Source organism: Balaenoptera borealis (assembly GCF_965194805.1).
Source record: "Balaenoptera borealis genome assembly, chromosome: 3".
Taxonomy (NCBI): domain Eukaryota; kingdom Metazoa; phylum Chordata; class Mammalia; order Artiodactyla; family Balaenopteridae; genus Balaenoptera; species Balaenoptera borealis.
The window spans coordinates 72,900,434-72,923,126 of NC_138866.1; the positions used below are offsets into that span (position 1 = coordinate 72,900,434).

General features: G+C 39.4%; 1 long non-coding RNA gene across 1 annotated transcript; it reads left to right on the top strand.

The window, feature by feature from the left end:
- Positions 1-254: 254 nt before the first annotated feature.
- LOC309625834 lies at positions 255-21,740 on the top strand. The gene is made up of 2 exons (XR_014242773.1): positions 255-12,054; positions 18,340-21,740. It is a non-coding gene; the product is annotated as an uncharacterized lncRNA (long non-coding RNA).
- Positions 21,741-22,693: the final 953 nt, after the last annotated feature.

Consider the following 22,693-nt stretch of genomic DNA (forward strand, 5'->3'; position numbering starts at 1 on the left):
AGGGATCCCCAACCCCCCAGTACCAGTCCTTGGCCTGTTAGGAACCGGGCCGCACAACAGGAGGTGAGTGGCAGGTGAGCGTGCCTAGCTTCATCTGTATTTACAGCGGCTTCCGCATTGCCGCCTGAGCTCCGCCTCCTGTCAGCATTACAGTGAGTTGTATAATTATTTCATTATGTATTACAATGTAATAATCATAGAAATAAAGGGCACCATAAATGTAATGCGCTTGAATCATCCGAAACCATCACCCACCCACCCATCGCGTCCGTGGAAAAATTGTCTTCCATGAAACCGGTCCCTGGTGCCAAAAAGGTTGGGGACCGCTGCTATACAACATCATTCAGTCAAACAAAAAATATGTATTGAGGAACCTCTATGTTCAGAGGCATTTCTAGGCATTGGGTACCTATATTTATAAACCACACTCCCAAGAATTGCCAGTTATTATCAGGCTGGAAATACATTTTGTACTTGACATCTCCCTCTTCCTTGCCCCCTAACTGTACAGAACTGTTTTATTCATAGAATATCTATTTACCTATGTATCTATCTATATCTATATCTATATCTATCTACCTATCTATCTCCTTCCTTTGCATTCCCTTCATTGCCATACCAGTTTAGACCTTGATTTTTTCTTAGACTCTCAATAACAGTATCTAACACCAATGGCATACTTTACACATTTGACAACTGAAGCATATCATTTTTAAACCCTTCTCTATAACAAAAAAATAATTTCAGTATTAATCATGATATGAAAAATAATAGCCAGAAAAAATGGAAAGAGTAATAATTTTCTTTTATTGACTTCCTATGCTCATATGTCTAACAAGGCCAGTAAATAGATAGATAGATAGATAGATAGATAGATAGATAGATAGATAAAACAGTAAAAGACAGGAAAAGGCAACAGATTAATAATTGCAATTATATTTATATACTTTTATTTTAAATACAAAGGAAAAACATATACTTACATATTGGTCTGTCATAGAAATGAATTATAACATTACAATTTCTGTTCCAGGTCTTAATTTTTGCAAATTTGTCAGTGACTTTGTCAAAATTGATCTTCACATATAGACAGTATAGCCAGATTTGTTGATCTATCTCACTTATGGTTGATCAAAGGAAACTTTTTAATAATCTTAATTTGTTATTGAGATATAATCTGCATACTATAAAATTCACTCTTTTGAAGTGTACAACTCAGTGTACAGCTCCTATCTTTTTAGTATATTCACAAGGTTGTGCAATTATCACCATATCTAATTCCAGGATATTTTCATCACCCCAAAAAGAATGCCATACCTATTAGTAGTCACTCCCCATTCTCCCCTTCCCTTTCTCCCTAGAAACCACTAATTCACTTTCTGTCTCTAGATTTGCCTATTCTGGACATTTCATGTAAACAGAATCACATAATGTTGCCTTTTGTGTCTGGCTTCTTCCACTTAGCATAATGTTTTCAAAGTTCATCCACTGGTAATACACATCAGTACATCATTCATTTTTATGACTAAATATCGATTTTAATTTAAAAATTTTCTCCACAGAAAGCAATATATATATTTAGAAAAAATCTAAGGAAAAGATTGGCACAATTCATTAAAAATCCCATTTCACAATAAATTCCCAAAATTGCAATATGTCTTTGTTTCTCCAGGGTTGAAGCTAACAGCTTTCAGATGTCTCCTTCACTGAAAAATTTTAAACACAAAAACTTCAAGTTTTTACATAATGTAATAGTTTCTATTACTGCATAACAAATCACTTCCAAAACTTTGTGGCTTCAGACCACAATGATCATTTATTATCTCTCATGGTTTCTGTGAGGAAGAAATTCAGCAGTGAGGAAGGCTCCTATCTGCTCCACAATGTCTGGTGAGGGACTTGAAGGCTAGGAGCTAGAATTGTCACATGTCTAGCTGTTGACATTGACTGTTAGCTGAGACTAGCTAGAGCAATTGCCTGTACCACATACATATGACTGTTCCTTGTGGCTTAGGATTCCTTACAAAATGGCAACTTTGAGAGAGAGCTCCAGGTAGAAGCTACATCATTTTCATGACCTAGTCTTGAAAGTCACAAGCCCCTGGCCAGAGTCAAGGGGTGAGAACATAGACTACACCTCTGGGTGGAAGAAATATCAGTTACATTGCAAGAAGAGCATGTAGAATGTGATAAACACATACACATGGTCATCTTTAGAAAATAAAATCTGTCACAGTCTGGTCATAATAATCCACATCCTTCCCACACTCATCCCCTCCCCATAAGACCTTCAAGTCTCATCCCATCTTGGCACCAAGCTCAGGCACAAGGGCCCAGATCCCATCACCTAGATCCTGGACCTCAAGCCTGAGGAAACGCTGTGTAACCAACCACCCCAAAACTTAGTGGTTCCTTCCAGCTACATATTATCTAATTGGGGGATAAGATGTAAACGTGAAAAGTTACATACTAATAAAAGAGTTTAACAATAACTGGTAATTCAGGAGATGTAACAAAGCAATTCTATCAATAAGAGATGATTGGTTGGAAGCAACAGAAACTGGCTCCATATAACTTAAGCAAAAGAGGAACGTTTTGACAGGAGACATCACAGAACTAAAAGAAAAGGAGAATCAGGCTTCAGGGAGGATGGGCATGTAGGAGCTAGACAGTAGTAGTTCTGGGGAGCTAGACACGAGGACCTGAGGCACAGTCTCTTCATGGTCCTGGACATCTTCAGTTCCTGGTGTGTACCAAGTCCTTCCCACTTCCAGGATTTTGCAGATACTGTTTCTCCTGCGTGGATCTCTCTTGACACACAACCTTCTTTGCCTAACTTCTACTAATCTCTGGATCTCAGCTATAATCTCACAGCATTCTCATAGCAGTCATAACACATCTCCCAACTGTAATAAGATAACTGTGTAAACACTTGTTTAATGTCTGTGTACCCCACTAGAGTATAAATTCTCTGAAACGAACCTTGGCTGTCTATTTATCTACCAAAACCTTTTTTTTTTTTTTTTACATTTCATATATTTAATAAACACTAGTGGAAATAAATGAAAACCAATCAAATGAGAACAGGCAAAAGCTATTTGTTCAGAGCTTCCTCCAGCAAGGGAGTCAGCCACCCTCACTTGCATTTTGGCAGAGACTCAAAGTCAGGTAAAGGAGTAGGGAAGCTTTATTGTGGAAAAAAAGAAAGGCTTCGGGTATGACCTGATTGGAAGCTATTGGTATGGGGAAGCTGTAGGTGGGCAAACTGAAGGCAGGGCCTCCTATGTGATTGGTTAAAGATGTATTGTTTGGCTTTCTCTGGTTGGTCCTAATTTGGAAGCAGGAACAAAACTTAGGGAAGCTGTCACTTATTAATCAAGATCTAGCTGTTTGGAGAAGATTGTTACAGGACTTATTTTTTGGCTTCCTAGGCTGGTCGCTAGAAATAGTGGTCTGACTTCCTGCAAGCCTGACATATAGAGTAGGCTGGCTTCCTAGGCTGCTTACTGTAGATAATGGACTGGGGAGTTGCTGCAGATTACAAGTCAGAGTTCTATTGTTATATGTGGTCTGGCCACTGTCCATTTGTATATTTAATCTCTCACATTTATTGAACATCTATTATGTGCCGTCACCATGCTAAGCTCTGGGATACAGAGATTGATAGAAGATATTTGTTGACCAATTAAAGAGTTGGTAAGAGATAGTGTTTTAATAACTAGGTGCATCTGTTAGAATTAGGTTTGGCTGGGTATGACATAAAAACCTGAAATATCAGTAGCTTAAATAAGATAAAAGTTTATTTCTCTCCCATATAAAGGCTCTACAGGTAAAAATTCAAGGTGTAGTATGTCAATGCCACAACTATGAGACTCCCAACTCCTTCCATCTTGCTGTTCCACCATCCTTAGCATCCCACTTCATGGAATATGGCTGCTCAAGGTCCAGCCATCACATTCACTTTTAAACCAACAGGAAAACGAAGAGCAGAAGAATGCACACCACTCCCTCCCCACGCCATTTATATTTACTTCCAATTGGCCAGAATTTAGTCACATGGCCACATATAGGTATAAGGGAGGCTGGGAAATCTATTTATTCCAAGTGGATATATATTTACCTGAAAATAACAGGTTCTGTTACTAAAGAATATGCGAAGAAAGACAATTGGGGTCAATTAGTAGCCTCTGCAAACTAGAGAAATGGGATGTAGGGATTATCCATAAAATTCAGTCACTTATATTTCCTCTAATATAAGATATTCTTGACTTAGCATGTAATTATTCTCATGATATATTACACAGAATGAATCAAGTTCTTTTCATAGTTAAGAAGAAGCAGCTTGGGACTTCCCTGGCGGTCCAGTGGTTAAGATATCGTGCTCCCAGCGCAGGGAGCACTGGTTCGATCCCAGTTCAGGGAACTAAGATCCCGCATGCTGCACAGTGCGGCCAAAGATTTTTAAAAATAAATTAAAAAAATATTTTTTAAAAAGAAGCAGTGGGACTTCCCTGATGGCGCAGTGGTTAAGAATCCGCCTGCCAATGCAGGGGACACAGGTTCGAGCCCTGGTCTGGGAAGCAACTAAGCCCATGCACCACAACGACTGATCCTGCGCTCTAGAGCCTGCAAGTCACAACTACTGAGCCCGCGTGCCACAACTACTGAAGCCCGCGCACCTAGAGCCCGTGCTCCACAACAAGAGAAGCCACCCAATGAGAAGCCCGAGCACCACAACGAAGAGTAGCCCACGCTCACTGCAACTAGAGAAAGCCTGCGCGCAGCAATGAAGACCCAGCATAGCCAAAAATAAATAAATAAAATAAATAAATTTATTAAAAAAAAAAGAAGCAGCTTTATGACAGTCATGGTTATCCTATTTTAGGGATGCTGTCCACGACATCTACAGCAACTATTTGGAGTCCTCACTTTGTACCGAGGGATACTTTTTTCTCAGGTCTCAGCAACAACTATGCTTCTCCTGAATCATCAGGCAAAAGTATAATTACCATATGATCCAGCAATCCCACTCCTGGGCATATATCCAGACAAAACTCTAATTTGAAAAGATACATGCACCCCTATGTTCATAGCAGCACTATTCACAATAGCCAAAACATGGAAACAACCTAAATGTCCATTGACAGAGGAATGGATAAGAAGATGTGGTACATATATACAATAGAATACTACTCAGCTATAAAAAAAGAATGAAATAATGCCATTTGCAGCAACATGGATGCAACTAGAGATTATCATACTAAGTGAAGTAAGTCAGAAAGAGAAAGACAAATACCATATGATATCACGTCTATGTGGAATCTAAAATATGGCACAAACAAACCTATCTACAAAACAGAAATAGACTCACAGACATAGAGATCAGAATTGTGGTTGCCAAGCGGGAGGAGGAGAGGGAGAGGGATAGACTGGGAGTTTGGGGTTGGTAGATGCAAACTATTATATTTAGAATGGATAAACAACAAGGTCCTACTATATAGCACAGGGAATTATATCCAATCTCCTGGGATACACCGTAATGGAAAAGAATATTTAAAAAAAGAACGTCTCTGTGTGTATAACTGAGTCACTTTGCCGTAAGCAGAGATTGCCACAACATGGTAAATAATACTTTAATTTTTTAAAAAAATAGGTGAAGATATGGAGTAATGTTGAAGAGATAGGAAGGAAAGTAATTTCTGTCTGCTCAGACAAGTAGGAAGGAGAGAGGTAGTATAGTATAGTGGGAAGAACACAGATTTGGAGTCAGATTGATAGACCTGGGCTAATTTAGGCTTCACCATTTCAGAGTTGTCTTTGGGAAAACTCCTTAATCTTTGTGTCAATTTCCTCATGTATAAAATGGGGGAACTAGTATGTACTTAAGGTTAATGGGTGGATAGAAGTGTATGATGCATAATTACAGTGCCTGGCACATAAGAGACACTCAAAAGATATTAAGTAAAGCAATTTTCTGAGTTGGAAAAATTAAATGAGACTTGGTCATGGATCAGGTCCTATGAGAGGTGGGAAATATATTCCCTTTCTGATATTTCATTGTTAGTGTAAAGAAATGCAACTGATTTCTGAATGTTAGTCTTGCATCCTGCTACTTTGCTGAATTCATTTATTAGATCTAGTAGTTTTTGTGTGGAGTCCTTAGGGTTTTCTAAATATAGTATCATGTCATCTGTGTATAATGACAATTTTACTTCTTCCCTTCCTATTTGGATGCCTTTTATTTCTTTTGTGTGTGTGTGTGTGTGTGTGTGTGTGTGTGTGTGTGTGTCTGATTGCTGTGGCTAGGACTTCCAATACTATGGGGTTTTGGGGGGGGAGTTTGGGGGGTTTTTTGTTTTATTTTTGGTTGCATTGGGTCTTCATTGCTTATTTGACCCAGCGCATGAAGGCTTTCTCCAGTTGCAGCAAGAGGGGGCTTCTCCTCATTGCGGTCCACGGGCTTCTCATTGCGGTGGCTTCTCTTGTTGCAGGTCATGGGCTCTAGGCGTGTGGACTCCAGTAGTTGTGGCACATGGGCTCAATTGTTGTGGCTCGCGGGCTTAGTTGCTCTGTGGCATGTGGGATCTTCCCAGACCAGAGATTGAACCCGTGTCCCCTGCATTGGCAGGCAGATTCTTAACCACTGTGCCACCAGGGAAGTCCCCAATACTATGTTGAATAGCAGTGGTGAGAGTGGACATCCTTGTCTTGTTCCAGATTTTAGTGGGAAAACTTTCAGCTTTTCACTGTTGACTATTATATTGGCTGTGGGTTTGTCGAAAACGGCTTATACTATGTTGAGATATGTTACCTCTATACCCACTTTGGTAAGAGTTTTTATCATGAATGGATGCTGAATTTTGTCAAATGCTTTTTCTGCATCTATTGAGATGATCATGTGGTTTTTGACTTTTCTTTTGTTTATGTGGTGGATTACATTGATTGATTTGCATATGTTGAACCATCCTTGTGAACTTGGGATGAATCCCACTTGGTCGTGGTGTATGATCTTTCTTATGCGTTGTTGGGTTCGATTTGCTAATATTTTGTTGACAATTTTTGCATCTATATTCATCAAAGATAGTGACCTGTAATTTTCTTTTTTGGTAGTATCTTTGTCTGGTTTTGGTATCAGTGTGATGGTGGCTTCACAGAATGTCTTTGGGAGTGTTCCCTCTTCAATCTTTTGGAAGAGTTTGAGAAGAATCAGTATAAGTTCTTCTTTGTATGTTTGGTAGAATTCACCTGTGAAGCATTCTGGTCCTGGACTTTTGTTTATAGGGAATTTTTAAATTACAGATTCTATTTCACTTCTAGTGGCTGGTCCATTCAAATTATCTGTTTCTTCTTGATTCAGTTTTGGTGGGCCGTATGTTTCTAGAAAGTCTTCCATTTCTTCTAGGTTGTCAAATTTGTTGGCATATAATTGTTCATAGTATTCTCTTTTTTTTTTTTTTTGTATTTCTGTGGTATCAGTTGAGATTTCTCCTTTTTCATTTCTTATTTTGTTTATTTGGGTTCTCTCTCTTTTCTTCTACTTTTTTTAAAAATATTTATTTATTTATTTGGCTGTGCCGGGTCTTAGTTGCAGCACATGGGATCCTCGTTGCACAAATAGTTTCTTTTTTCTTTTTGATCTGTACACTGGCTAATTTAAGTGGTTTACTTTCCAATTATGATTTTCTCCTTCCTATATCTTCTTGCTTCTTTTCTATATAAAGAAGACCTTACAATATTTCTTTTAGGATAGGTTTAGTATTGCTGTATTCTTTTAGTTTTTGCTTGTCTGAGAAATTCTTTATTTCTCCTCATATTCTAAATGATAATCATGCTGGGTAGAGTATTCTAGGTTGCAGATTTTTCCTTTTCAAGACTTTGAATATATTTTGCCACTCCCTTCTGGCCTGCAGTGTTTCTGTAGAGAAATCAGCTGAAAGCCTTATGGGGGTTCCCTTGTAATTAACTCTTTGTTTTTTTCTTGCTGCCTTTAGAATCCACTCTTTATCTTTAATTTTTGCCATTTTTATTATAATATGTCTTGGTGTAGGTCTGTTTGGGTTCATCTTGTTTAGGACCCTCTGTGGTGGATAGTTCCGTGTGAGCTCAGACTCACCCATTGCTGGTGGGAATGTAAAATGGTACAACCATGCTGGCAAAATGTTTGGCAGTTTCTTCAAAAGTTAAATATATACCTATCATATGATTGAGCATTCCACTCCTAGATATTTTTTCAAGAGAATTGAAAACATAGGTCCATACAAAGACATGTACATGACATGTACATTTGTAATAGCCAAAAATTATTGTCCATGAACAGGCGAACTGATGAAGAAATTGTGGTACAATGGAGTACTGCTTGGCAATAAAAAGGAATAAACTACTTATGCACACAACAATATAGGTGAATTTCAAAATAATCACATTAAGTGAAAGAGGTCAGACAAAAAAGAATACATACTATGTGATTCCATTTATATAAAATAGAAAATGCCAACCAATTACAAAGTGACAGAAAGCAGATTAGTGGTTACCAGGAAAGGGGAAATAGCATAGAAAGGCAGAGTGAAAGATTGAAAAGGGGCACAAGGAAGTTTCTGGTATGATAAATATGTTCATTACCTTAATTGTAGTGATAATTTCACCGACATATACGTATGTCAAAACTCATCACATTGTACACCTTAAATATGTGCAGTTTACTGAATGTCAGCTCTACTTCAATAACACTGTTCAAATATTTAGCTTAAAAAAGCTGATAGTCTTACTTGATTGATTCAAAGTCCAGCTTCCAGATTCTTTCAAAGCCCCTCACCCATAAAAGAAAGCAGCTGAAGGAGCGTAGATCTGGGTTTAAAACCCCACTGTGCCACACAGTTTTTGTATAACCTCAGGCTAGTTACTTAACCTCTCACAGCCTCTCGGTTTCTTCATCCATAAAATGGGACTAATAATTATCTGCCTCACAGGTTTGTTGCTAAAATTTGAATGAGATAAGAGATGAGAGAGCCATAGGTGCCCAAATACATGATTCCCCATCTCTGAGAGAATTAGATTCCTTTCTGTTCCCTTCTTTTCCCCTCCTTTCCTCTTTCTTTCCAGACAGGGAGGGATCCTAGTCACAAAGACATTCAGAGGATAAACAATGAGGAGGAAACAGGGCAGAGGGCTTGGATTGTGTTCCCCTGAAAATAGCGCCTGAGACCAGAACTTGAGACTTCCTGGAGGGTGGTCCCAAGGGTCAGGAGGGACAGAGCATAAAATGTGAGTCAGGGAAGGAGAAAATGCCCCCAGAAGGTACCTATTGAGCTAGCTACTGTTGTGGAGCTCAGTCTAGCCAGAGGCCCTCTGAAGAACTGTAGAACACACCCCAGAATTGACCCTTCGAAAGAAAGGAGGCTGGGGCACTGACCCATGTCCTCCACTGTGAGGGTCACCCCCAAGGCATTAACTCTCCTCTCCTCTCACCACAATTCTGTCAACTGAGGGAGAAAAACAGAGACAGGCCTCTTGGATGGGGCACTGGCAGGGTCGAGGGCCATCCACCGCAGCTGCAGCTCAAATCAAAGGCGGCCTGAGAATGTGTGGCAGGGAGCACCAAAACAGCTGCCTCAGGCCCAAAGCCCATCTTTGGGTCAACCCTGTGACCTTCTCAACCTTAGACAACCTTACAGCCAAGAAGCTAGAGCCTCAGGATTAAAGCCCGCACTCCTCTAGACCACAGGCAGGGACACAACTGACTTCCTCAATCGCTCCCTCAGGACACTTGTCTGGGAGAGAGGAGTGAGAATACCTGATGGGTGAGTCATAAAAGGATCCCTGGGAGGAAAGGGTGGGGCTGGGAATTTACCAGAAGGAAAAGCTAGCTATGTCACTGAGCAGCAGTGAAATCATTTTTCTCTGCTCTACCAATAGTGAATTAGAAATGTTCTTCAGATTGGAAATGCAATAATGTTGATTGTATTAATGTCTATCACTTATTAAGCACATAACATGTGCCTGGAAATGCGCTGTACTATTTTATTTCATCCTCACAGCAGCCCAGCCCAGTAGGTACTATAATTAACTGAAGCTCAGAGAAGTTGAGTAACTTGGTAAATGTCAAAGAGCTAGTAACTTGCAGAGGCACAATTGAATCCCAGGTAGCCTGATCTGAGAGCCTGGACCTTTGACCATTAGGCTATAGTCAACTCCCTACGAGAGAGAGAGACAGACAAGGGGAAGAGAGGGAGGAGAACATCCAGTTGGGAAAACTGCCTTACCGGGATGAGAGGGTCTAGGAGAGCACAGAAATTAGATCATCAACATTAACTAGATACAGTAAGTGAAGAGAGAAGGACTCCACACTGATAGTAGAAGGTGCATTATGGTTGTTGTATGTGTGTGGACACTTGTCATTGATGGCTGCTCAAAATCTTTTTAGTCCCTTCATGCTAAGGTAGAATAAAAAGAAGTTACCCTTTCCAGTCTCCCTTGCCTTGAGTGTGCAGACAGGCAACTTAGGTTCTGCCAGTGGGACACCACTGGGAAACCCGCTGTGTGAAGAAACAGATGATAAACAGGGATTCCATTTGCTGGGGCAGGTGGCCCTAGACACTATGGTTCTTTGGGAAAGCATCAGTCTCTCACTTTGCTAAGGAAAAACAAGTGAAAAGAGACTTTTGACCTGCTTGGAACACTAAAGGAGAAGAACATGCCCTGGGCACTGGAGAGGGCTCCACAAAAAAGAATCCAAGAGCAGAGAGAAGCAGGGACCACTTCAGGTGGGCTCCTAAAGGTACTGGACCCAATTCCAATGTGTGTTTTATGGGCGTTGTCCCACACCACCAAGCAATTCTTGGACACCAGCAGGGTGTTCTACATTTCAGCTCAATCCTGACACTATCTACTTGGAGATCGCATCAGATCCCACAGGTGGTTAAGGGCTCAGTCCTACAAGACTGCCCCCCCACCAACTTCAGACGGTAGTCTCAACTCCAGGTTATTACCTGGGTTTCTAGCCAATAGGCAATAGATTGGAGTTTCCAACAAACCTTGCCTTGGATTCAATTAATTTGCTAGAGCAACTCACAGACCTCAAAGAAACATTTTGCTTACTAGATTACTAGTTATTAGAAAAGGCATTTATATGACTCAGGAACAGCCAGATGGAAGAGATACACAGGGCAAGGTGTATGGGAAGGGGCACAGAGCTTCTACGCCCTCTCCAGGTGCCAATCTCCCCACCATGTGTTCACCAACCTGGAAGCTCTCCAAACTCATCCTTTGGAGGATTTATGGAGGCTTCATTACATAGGCATGATTGATTAACTCATTGCCATTGGTGATTGATTCAACCACCAGCCCCTCTCTCCTCCTCAGAGTTTGGGGATGGAGGGGGTACCGAAACTTCCAACCCTCTAATCACAAATTTGGTTCCTCTGGCCACCAGCCCCCATCCCTACGTTACCTCAGGGCTTTCCAGAAGACACTTCATTAATGTAGCAAAAGACCTCTTTTCCTCTCTCAACACTGGAAATTCCAAGTGTTTTAGGAGCTCTGTGCCAAGAACAGGGTCAAAGACCACCTATCTATTTGTAGTTATAAATCACAGTATCACAGATTCCTTTCCAAGTGGAACATTTTCTCCATAACTCTTCTCTGCTCAAACCCTGGGGTTTGTTTTGTGACTTTTCTAAGTTGAGTGCAGCCCACTCCCCAAAAGTGACAGTTAATTTGCCCATAGTTGTACCCTTTCCCTCTCTGAGGAGGGTTTGGTTTTCAGCAGCTGGGAGAAGAGATAATGGTTCCCCTGATAAGCAAAGCAACCTTGTGCCAGTGGGAAGGACTTGCACTGCCACAGTAATAAAGGTTCTTAATTTATGTTTGTTTTTCACATTCAGACCAAAAAAAAAAAAGTGAGGCCTTTTTATTTCTTCATCTACAAAATTTGACAATAGGTCTGACCACACAGGCTTGTGATGACCTTCTTTTTTTTTTTTTGAATTTTATTTTATTTATATTTTTATACAGCAGGTTCTTATTAGTTATCCATTTTATATATATTAGTGTATATATGTCAATCCCAATCGCCCAATTTAGCACACCACCATCCCCACCCCACTGCAGTTTTCCCCCCTTGGTGTCCATATGTCTGTTCTCTACATCTGTGTCTCAACTTCTGCCCTGCAAACCGGCTCATCTGTACCATTTTTCTAGGTTCCACATACATGCGTTAATATACGATATTTGTTTTTCTCTTTCTGACTTAACTTCACTCTGTATGACAGTCTCTAGATCCATCCATGTCTCAACAAATGACTCAATTTCATTCCTTTTTATGGCTGAGTAATATTCCATTGTATATATGTACCACAACTTCTTTATCCATTCGTCTGTTGATGGGCATTTAGGTTGCTTCCATGACCTGGCTATTGTAAATAGTGCTGCAATGAACATTCGGGTGCATGTGTCTTTTTGAATTACGGTTTTCTCTGGGTATATGCCCAGTAGTGGGATTGCTGGGTCATATGGTAATTCTATTTTTAGTTTTTCAAGGAACCTCCATATTGTTCTCCACAGTGGCTGTATCAATTTACATTCCCACCAACAGTGCAAGAGGGTTCCCTTTTCTCCACACCCTCTCCAGCATTTGTTGTTTGTAGATTTTCTGATGATGCCCATTCTAACTGGTGTGAGGTGATACCTCATTGTAGTTTTGATTTGCATTTCTCTAATAATTAGTGATGTTGAGCATCTTTTCATGTGCTTCGTGGCCGTCTGTGTGTCTTCTTTGGAGAAACGTCTATTTAGGTCTTCTGCCCATTTTTGGATTGGGGTGTTTGTTTCTTTAATATTGAGCTGAATGAGCTGTTGCTATATTTTGGAGATTGATCCTTTGTCCGTTGATTCATTTGCAAATATTTTCTCCCATTCTGAAGGGTTGTCTTTTCGTCTTGTTTATGGTTTCCTTTGCTGTGCAAAAGCTTTAAAGTTTCATTAAGTCCCATTTGTTTATTTTTGTTTTTATTTCCATTACTCTAGGAGGTGGATCAAAAAAGATCTTGCTGTGATTTATGTCAAAGAGTGTTCTTCCTATGTTTTCCTCTAAGAGTTTTATAGTGTCCAGTCTTACATTTAGGTCTCTAATCCATTTTGAGTTTATTTTTGTGTATGGTGTTAGGGAGTATTCTAATTTCATTCTTTTACATGTAGCTGTCCAGTTTTCCCAGCACCACTTATTGAAGAGACTGTCTTTTCTCCATTGTATATCTTTGCCTCCTTTGTCATAGATTAGTTGACCATAGGTGCGTGGGTTTATCTCTGGGCTTTCTATCTTGTTCCATTGATCTATGTGTCTGTTTTTGTGCCAGTACCATATTGTCTTGATTACTGTAGCTTTGTAGTATAGTCTGAAGTCAGGGAGTCTGATTCCTCCAGCTCCGTTTTTTTCCCTCAAGACTGCTTTGGCTATTCGGGATCTTTTGTTGTCTCCATACAAATTTTAAGATGATTTGTTCTAGCTCCGTAAAAAATGCCATTGGTAATTTGATAGGGATTGCATTGAATCTGTCGATTGCTTTGGGTAGTATAGTCACTTTCACAATGTTGATTCTTCCAATCCAAGAACATGGTATATCTCTCCATCTGTTGGTATCATCTTTAATTTCTTTCAACAGTGTCTTATAGTTTTCTGCATACAGGTCTTTTGTCTCCTTAGGTAGGTTTATTCCTAGGTATTTTATTCTTTTTGTTGCAATGGTAAATGGGAGTGTTTCCATAATTTCTCTTTCAGATTTTTCATCATTAGTGTATAGGAATGCAAGAGATTTCTGTGCATTAATTTTGTATCCTGCAACTTTACCATATTCATTTATTAGCTCTAGCAGTTTTCTGGTGGCAGTTTTAGGATTCTCTATGTATAGTATCATGTCATCTGCAAACAGTGACAGTTGTACTTCTTCTTTTCCAATTTGGATTCCTTTTATTTCTTTTTCTTCTCTGCTTGCCGTGGCTAGGACTTCCAGAACTATGTTGAATAATAGTGGTGAGAGTGGACATCCTTGTCTCATTCCTGATCTTAGAGGAAATGTTTTCAGTTTTTCACCATTGAGAATGATGTTTGCTGTGGGTTTGTCATATATGGCCTTTATTATGTTGAGGTAGGTTCCCTCTATGCCCACTTTCTGGAGAGTTTTTATCATAAATGGGTGTTGAATTTTGTCAAAAGCTTTTTCTGCATCTATTGAGATGATCATATGGTTTTTATCCTTCAATTTGTTAATGTGGTGTATGACATTGATTGATTTGTGTATATTGAAGAATCCTTGCATCCCTGGGATAAATTCCACTTGATCGTGGTGTATGATCCTTTTAATGTGTTGTTGGATTCTGTTTGCTAGTATTTTGTTCAGGATTTTTGCATCTATATTCATCAGTGATATTGGTCTGTAATTTTCTTTTTTGGTAATGTCTTTGTCTGGTTTTGGTATCAGGGTGATGGTGGCCTCATAGAATGAGTTTGGGAGTGTTCCTTCCTCTGCAATTTTTCGGAAGAGTTTGAGAAGGATGGGTGTTAGCTCTTCTCTAAATGTTTGATAGAATTCACCTGTGAAGCCATCTGGTCCTGGACTTTTGTTTGTTGGAAGATTTTTAATCACAGTGTCAATTTCATTACTTGTGATTGGTCTGTTCATATTTTCTGTTTCTTCCTGGTTCAGTCTTGGAAGGTTATACCTTTCTAAGAATTTGTCCATTTCTTCCAGGTTGTCCATTTTATTGGCATAACATTACTTGTAATAGTCTCTTAGGATGCTTTGTATTTCTGCGGTGTCTGTTGTAACTTCTCCTTTTTCATTTCTGATTTTATTGATTTGAGTCCTCTCCCTCTTTTTCTTGATGAGTCTGGCTAATGGCTTATCAATTTTGTTTATCTTCTCAAAGAACCAGCTTTTAGTTTTATTGATCTTTGCTATTGTTTTCTTTGTTTCTATTTCATTTATTTCCACTCTGATCTTTATGATTTCTTTCCTTCTGCTAACTTTGGGTTTTGTTTGTTCTTCTTTCTCTAGTTTCTTTAGGTGTAAGGTTAGATTGTTTACTTGAGATTTTTCTTGTTTCCTTAGGTAGGCTTGTATAGCTATAAACTTCCCTCTTAGAAGTGCTTTTGCTGCATCCCATAGGTTTTGGGTCTTCGTGTTTTCATTGTCATTTGTCTCTAGGTATTTTTTTATTTCCTCTTTGATTTCTTCAGTGATCTCTTGGTTATTTAGTAACATATTGTTTAGTCTCCATGTGTTTGTGTTTTTTACATTTTTTTCCCTGTAATTCATTTCTAATCTCATAGCGTTGTGGTCAGAAAAGATGCTTGATATGATTTCAATTTTCTTAAATTTACTGAGGCTTGATTTGTGACCCAAGATGTGATCTATCCTGGAGAATGTTCCGTGCGCACTTGAGAAGAACGTGTAATCTGCTGTTTTTGGATGGAATGTCCTATAAATATCAATTAAATCTATCTGGTCTATTGTGTCATTTAAAGCTTGTGTTTCTTTATTTATTTTCATTTTGGATGATCTGTCCATTGGTGTAAGTGAGGTGTTAAAGTCCCCCACTATTATTGTGTTACTGTCAATTTCCTCTTTTATAGCTGTTAGCAGTTGCCTTATGTATTGAGGTGTTCCTATGTTGGGTGCATATATATTTATAATTGTTATATCTTCTTCTTGGATTGATCCCTTGATCATTATGTAGTGTCCTTCCTTGTCTCTTGTAACATTCTTTATTTTAAAGTCTCTTTTATCTGATATGAATATAGCTACTCCAGCTTTCTTTTGATTTCCATTTGCATGGAATATCTTTTTCCATCCCCTCACTTTCAGTCTGTATGTGTCCCTAGGTCTAAAGTGGGTCTCTTGTAGACAGCATATATATGGGTCTTGTTTTTGTATCCATTCAGCAAGCCTGTGTCTTTCGTTTGGAGCATTTAATCCATTCACGTTTAAGGTAATTATCTATATGCATGTTCCTATGACCATTTTCTTAATTGTTTTGGGTTTGTTTTTGTAAGTCTTTTTCTTCTCTTGTGTTTCCCACTTAGAGAAGTTCCTTTAGCATTTGTTGTAGAGCTGGTTTGGTGGTGCTGAATTCTCTTAGCTTTTGCTTGTCTGTAAAGCTTTTGATTTCTCCATCGAATCTGAATGAGATTCTTGCTAGGTAGAGTAATCTTGGTTGCAGGTTCTTCCCTTTCATCACTTTAAGTATATCATGCCACTCCCTTCTGGCTTGTAGAGTTTCTGCTGAGAAATCAGCTGTTAACCTTATGGGAGTTCCCTTGTATGTTATTTGTCGTTTTTCCCTTGCTTCTTTCAATAATTTTTCTTTGTCTTTAATTTTTGCCAATTTGATTACTGTGTGTCTCGGTGTGTTTCTCCTTGGGTTTATCCTGTATGGGACTTGCTGTGCTTCCTGGACTTGGGTGGCTATTTCCTTTCCTATGTTAGGGAAGTTTTCAACTATAATCTCTTCAAACATTTTCTTGGGTCCTTTCTCTCTCTCTTCTCCTTCTGGGACCCCTATAATGCAAATGTTGTTGTGTTTAATGTTGTCCCAGAGGTCTCTTAGGCTGTTTTCATTTCTTTTCATTCTTTTTCTTGATTCTGTTCCACAGCAGTGAATTCCACCATTCTGTCTTCCAGGTCACTTATCCGTTCTTCTGCCTCAGTTATTCTGCTATTGATTCCTTCTAGTGTATTTTTCATTTCAGTTATTGTATTGTTCATCTCTGTTTGTTTGTTCTTTAATTTTTCTAGGTCTTTGTGAAATATTTGTTGCATCTTCTCAATCTTTGCCTCCATTGTTTTTCCGAGGTCCTGGATCATCTTCACTATCATTATTCTGAATTCTTTTTCTGAAAGGTTGCCTATCTCCACTTCATTTAATTGTTTTTCTGAGGTTTTATCTTGTTTCTTCATCTGGTACATAGCCCTCTGCCTTTTCATCTTGTCTATCTTTCTGTGAATGTGGTTTTTGTTCCACAGGCTGCAGGATTGTAGTTCTTCTTGCTTCTGCTGTCTGCCCTCTGGTGGATGAGGCTATCTAAGAGGCTTGCCATGATGACCTTCTATGAAAGCACTTTGTGAAACATCAAGTCTAAAAAGAGACTAGCTTTTTATCCTTGTTGATGATAATGATGATAATAATGACTTATGACGGGAAAAGGTGACAGCCAGTCTGGACTCCTTGCCTTTTCCAAAGTTCACACTGTAAAGTTTGCAATTTTGCTTATGACATCCTCTCTGACTGGAGTCACTTCTCCCAGGTTTATGTCTGTCAAAACCCTATTCCTCATTGGGACACCAAGGGCCAACTTCAATCAGGTATTAAATGTGATGCCAGCAGACTTACAGCTGCAAGAAATCAAGAGGGAGCAGAAGAGTAGACTTCCAGGTTAGGGTAGTGACAGGTGGGAGAGGGAAGCTGCTGCATCTCTAGTCGATGTCCTGGGGGAAAAGAGGAGGCTGAGATGTAGAACTACTGTATAACTTTCATAAATTCATTTTAAGAAAGTTAGAAATTTCAGATGAAAATATGAATGTAAAATATAAGAAAATAAAATCACCTGTAAACCCACCATCCATTACTTTAAACATTTTTCTATTTGCCCACTTATTTATATATATCTAAAATTTAATGTTTTTTCCCAGTAAAATTAAATGTTCAAATCAAATAACTAAATGTCTATTAATATAAATCTTCATATCTCCCTATATAATATATGGAATCATATTTTTAGCAGATCTTTTTGTGGTAAAACATACCTAACATAAAATTTACCATTTTAATCATTTTTAAGTGTGTAATTCAGTGGCATTAAGTACATTCACAGTGTTGTGTAACCATCACCAAAACCATTCATCTCCAGAACTTTTCATCTTCCCAAACTAAAACTCTGTATCCCTTAAACAGTAACTTCTCATGCCCTCCTCCTCTTAGCCCCTGGAAACCACCATTCTTCTTTCTGTCTCTATGAATTGATTATTCTAGGTAGCTCATGTAAGTAGAATCATACAATATTTGTCTTTTTGTGACTGGCTTATTTCACTTAGCATAATAGCTTCCAGGTTCATCCACATTGTAGCATGTGTCAGAATTTTATTCCTTCCTAAGGCTGAATAGTATTCCGTTGTATGGTATATACCACATTTTGTATATCCATTCATTCATTGAAGGACATTTGGGTTGTTTCCACCTTTTGGCTATTGTAAATAATGCGACCATAAACAATGGTGAATAAATATCAGTTTGAGTCGCTGCTTTCAATTTCTTTGAGTATATACTCAGAAGTGGAATTGCTGGTAGCAGATCCTTTTTTTTTCTTTCTTTCTTTCTTTTCTTTTTGGCCATGCCATGTGGCATTCAGGATCTTAGTTCCCCAACCAGGGATCGAACCCTTTTGCTCCCTGCAGTGGAATCGCGGTCTTTAACCACTGGACCACCAGGGAAGTCCCAGCAGATCCTTTTTTTTTTTTTGAATTTTATTTTATTTTATTTTTTTATACAGCAGGTTCTTATTAGTTATCTGTTTTATACATATTAGTGTGTATATGTCAATCCCAATCTCCCAATTCATCCCACCACCACCACCACCACCACCCTGCTTTCCCCCCTGGGTGTCCATATGTGTGTTCTCTACATCTGTGTCTCTATTCCTGCCTTGCAAACTGGTTCATCTGTACCATTTTTCTAGATTCCACATATATGCGTTAATATACAATATTTGTTTTTCTCTTTCTGACTTACTTCACTCGTATGACAGTCTCTAGGTCCATCCACGTCTCTATTTCATTCCTTTTTATGACTGAGTAATATTCCATTGTATATATGTATCACATCTTCTTTATCTATTCATCTGTTGATGGGCATTTAGGTTGCTTCCATGACCTGGCTATTGTAAATAGCAGCAGATCCTTTTTTTAATCAGTGAGCCACACCTTCTCATTTCTATGGGTCTGATATGATGCTAAATGGTTTTGTGGTTGAACTTATGGGAAAACTGGTATTCCTTCTTGCCTTTCACATGTTCCATCTGGGGTAAGTTTTCTTCATCTTCTTGGTACACATCCATTAGAAATTTCTTTAAGGAAGAGTCTGTAGGTGTTAAACTCAGTTTTCATTTATTTGAAAATGTCTTTTTTTTTTTAAACTTTGTCTCAAAAAATAATTTTACTGGGTATACAATTCAATGTTTATAGATTTCCCCCCTTTATTTTAGCACTTTGAATCATTCCAATGTCTTCTGGTTTCCACTGTGGCTGTCGAGAAGTGTGCTATAGGTTTAGTTGTATTCCTTTGTAGATGATCTATGTTTTCTCTCTAGTCTTTAGATTGTTGGTCTTAATTGTTCTACAGTTTCACTGAGGTGTATCTAGATGTGGATTTCTTTATATTTATCCTTCTTGGCATAAATTGTGCTTCCTATATTCGTGAATTCTTGTCTTTCATCAATTCTTGAAATTTTTCAGCCATTTGCTGCTCATATATTGCCTTGCCCCCATTTTCTTTCTCTTCTCCTCATGCAGAAGCCAGTTTGGTGACTGTAAGACTGTCTCATTCTTTGACTCTTAATGTTTTTATCAGCTTGTCTCTTTTGCTGCATTCTGATGAATTTTTTCAGATCCATCTTTTAGTACACTTTCTTCAGCTATATCTTCTGCATTGCAGTTTTAATTTTAATGCTTACATACAATTTTTTATTTCTTGATATTCTGTTTTTTTCCAAAATCTACCTGGGCATTTTTTATAATCTCTTATTCCTTGCTTATGTTTTCTATTCCATCTTTTATTTCTTTAAACATTTCACAATAACTTCTTTAGATACATCGTCTGATTGTTCCAAACTCTGGAGCCCTTAAAGATTTAAACCTGTTGATTATTGTTCCTGCTGATTCTCTTTTGTGGTGACTTGAATCCTTACATATTTAGTAACTTTTTGGTGATTTATATTTGGCTACATTTAATCCAGAAGCTTGGATTGAGAATGCTTTCCTCTAGGGAGAATTCCGTTTGCTTCTGTTGGATTTCAGGGGGCATTAATAATATGGGGCCACTTAATTTTTTTAATATAAATTTATTTATTTATTTTTGGCTGTGTTGGGTCTTCGTTGCTGCGTGCAGGCTTTCTCTAGTTGCGGAGAGCGGGGGCTACTCTTTGCTGCGGTGCGCAGGCTTCTCACTGCGGTGGCCTCTCTTGTTGCGGAGCACGGGCTCTGGGCACGTGGGCTTCAGTAGTTGTGGCACATGGGCTCAGTAGTTGTAGCTCGTGGGCTCTAGAACACAGGCTCAGTAGTTGTGGCGCATGGGCTAGTTGCTCCGCAGCATGTGGGATCTTCCCGGACCAGGGCTTGAACCCATGTCCCCTTGCATTGGCAGGCAGATTCTTAACCACTGTGCCATCAGGGAAGTCTCTAAGTTACTTCTAAAGTATGTTGTGCTTTTTATAGCATTTAGGTATTTATGCCATGGGAGGCTTCTGCGAACTCTGCGATACTACTGGAAGAGAATTTTTAAAACAAACAAAAATGTGATTATATGGTATATATTGTTTTATAACCTGCTTTTTTCTTTTGATATATGATAAACACCTGTTGTACTAATAAATATAGGTCTAGAGCATCATTTTAATGGCTACACAGTCTTCTATTACATGAAGTATTCAATCTTTTTCCTATTATTGGATATTTAGGCTTCTATTTTTTCACTATTATAAACAACACTTCAGTGAATATCCTTACAGCTAAACCTTTGTATACATCATGATCTTTTTTCCTTCTTTAACTGTTTATAAAAGTAATACATGTTAATATAAAATATTCAAATACTAAGAAAAATAAAAAATTCTCCATAATCGTTTTTACTGTCACCTCAGTTAATACCATTTGGTCTATAATTGATTAATCTCTTAATCAAACAACAGATGAGAATTAGTTAGGGCTAGAATATGCAAGAAGAGAGACCACACCCTCTGACCCCCACTTGCACCCCAGCAACTAGGAATAGGGAATCAGAGCAGGTACAAAGGCTGGGCTGAAGGTAACCAAAGACAATCAGCAGTAGAGAACTGAAGGGATGAGGGACACCCAAATAGACTCCAAAAGCCTGGGACAACTGGGGTCAGGGGTACCAGGCCTCAAGAAAGGCCAGAGCTCCAAAATCCAGGACTCAACTCTCCGTTGCCAGTCCCCTCCTGCCAGAAGAAGGAAGCAGACGGTCCTCTCAGGTACTCACTCTAGGCTCCTCTCCCTACCCCTCCTTCTCTTAAAGGGGCTTGGTTTATTTTGAGTCAAAAAGTATTATAGGGCTTCCCTGGTGGCGCAGTGATTGAGAATCTGCCTGCCAATGCAGGGGACATGGGTTCGAGCCCTGGTCTGGGAAGATCCCACATGCCGCGGAGCGACTGGGCCCGTGAGCCACAATTACTGAGCCTGCGCGTCTGGAGCCTGTGCTCCGCAACAAGAGAGGCCGCGATAGTGAGAGGCCCGCGCACCGCGATGAAGAATGGCCCCCACTTGCCGCAACTGGAGAAAGCCCTCGCACAGAAACGAAGACCCAACACAGCCATAAATACATAAATAAATAAATAAATAAAAATTAAAAAGTGTTATAGGCTCTGACACCATCCCCAAACCTATGCTTTACAGTAGCTTCCCCTGATTCTCAGGGTCGTATGTCATTCTAAGGAAATCCAGCTGTAAAAGGTTTTTAAACACACTTCTAACTCCTTTCTAACTACCCTCCTCAAGTGGAGCCCAGGTGTTGAGCCCACAAGCTCAAAACGAATCATGAAAGGAATGGCTATTCTCTCTGATGGCTCTTAGCTCCTGAACTAGACTTTTTTGAGGACCTGCCAAACTTGCCTTTATATTCTGTGAGATACCACCATATCGCCATAATAAAGTCTTCAGATGGATTCTGTCAGCTGTGTAGGTGCAGGCAAGAGACCCCAAACCGTAAAGAAGCAGCCCAGCCTCCTTTCTCCTCCCAATGAGTATGGAGTGCCAGCTGGGGTGATCAGCATCTTAAGGAAGACCCAAAAGTTTTGGTTGTTCATTTATTAGTTCAATTCAACAAATATTTATTGGGTACCTACCATGTACCAGCTTTTAAAGAGACTACAGTCTAACAATTCCCTAAATAGGTTGAAAATAGCATGGACTGACTCCACCAGAATTCATGATGTGGATCCTGGAGTTCCAGGTGCTCGAGAAACCACAGTTAACTGCTGGCCACTTTTGCTCCAACTAGCAGGGCCCATGGACCACTGGACAGAATGGAAAGTTCACACCAAGGTGAGCACCCTCCAGTGAGTCCTGGCCCATGACCCATGACCCACAGGGTTGGGTCTCCCCATAAAGAACTGAGTGCCTAAGGCTGGCTGTATCTAATTCCACAACCTCCAGCCATGGTCAGGCCTTGGGCAGGTAAAATATGGACGCCTTCTGTCTACCCTGAATCCTTAAGGCTCCCCATGCTCCTGAGTTCTCCAAGGCCCTTGTCCAGAGTATATGCTTGTCAGGAACATTTGTTAACCAGAGAAGTTGCATGGAGGATTTGCCGTGGGGGGAGAGGGCAGAGAGGCTCTGAGGTGTTTCCACTGCAGTATACACCACAATATCAGCAACCCTCTGGCTGGCCCAATTCACCTAGCTGACCACAACAC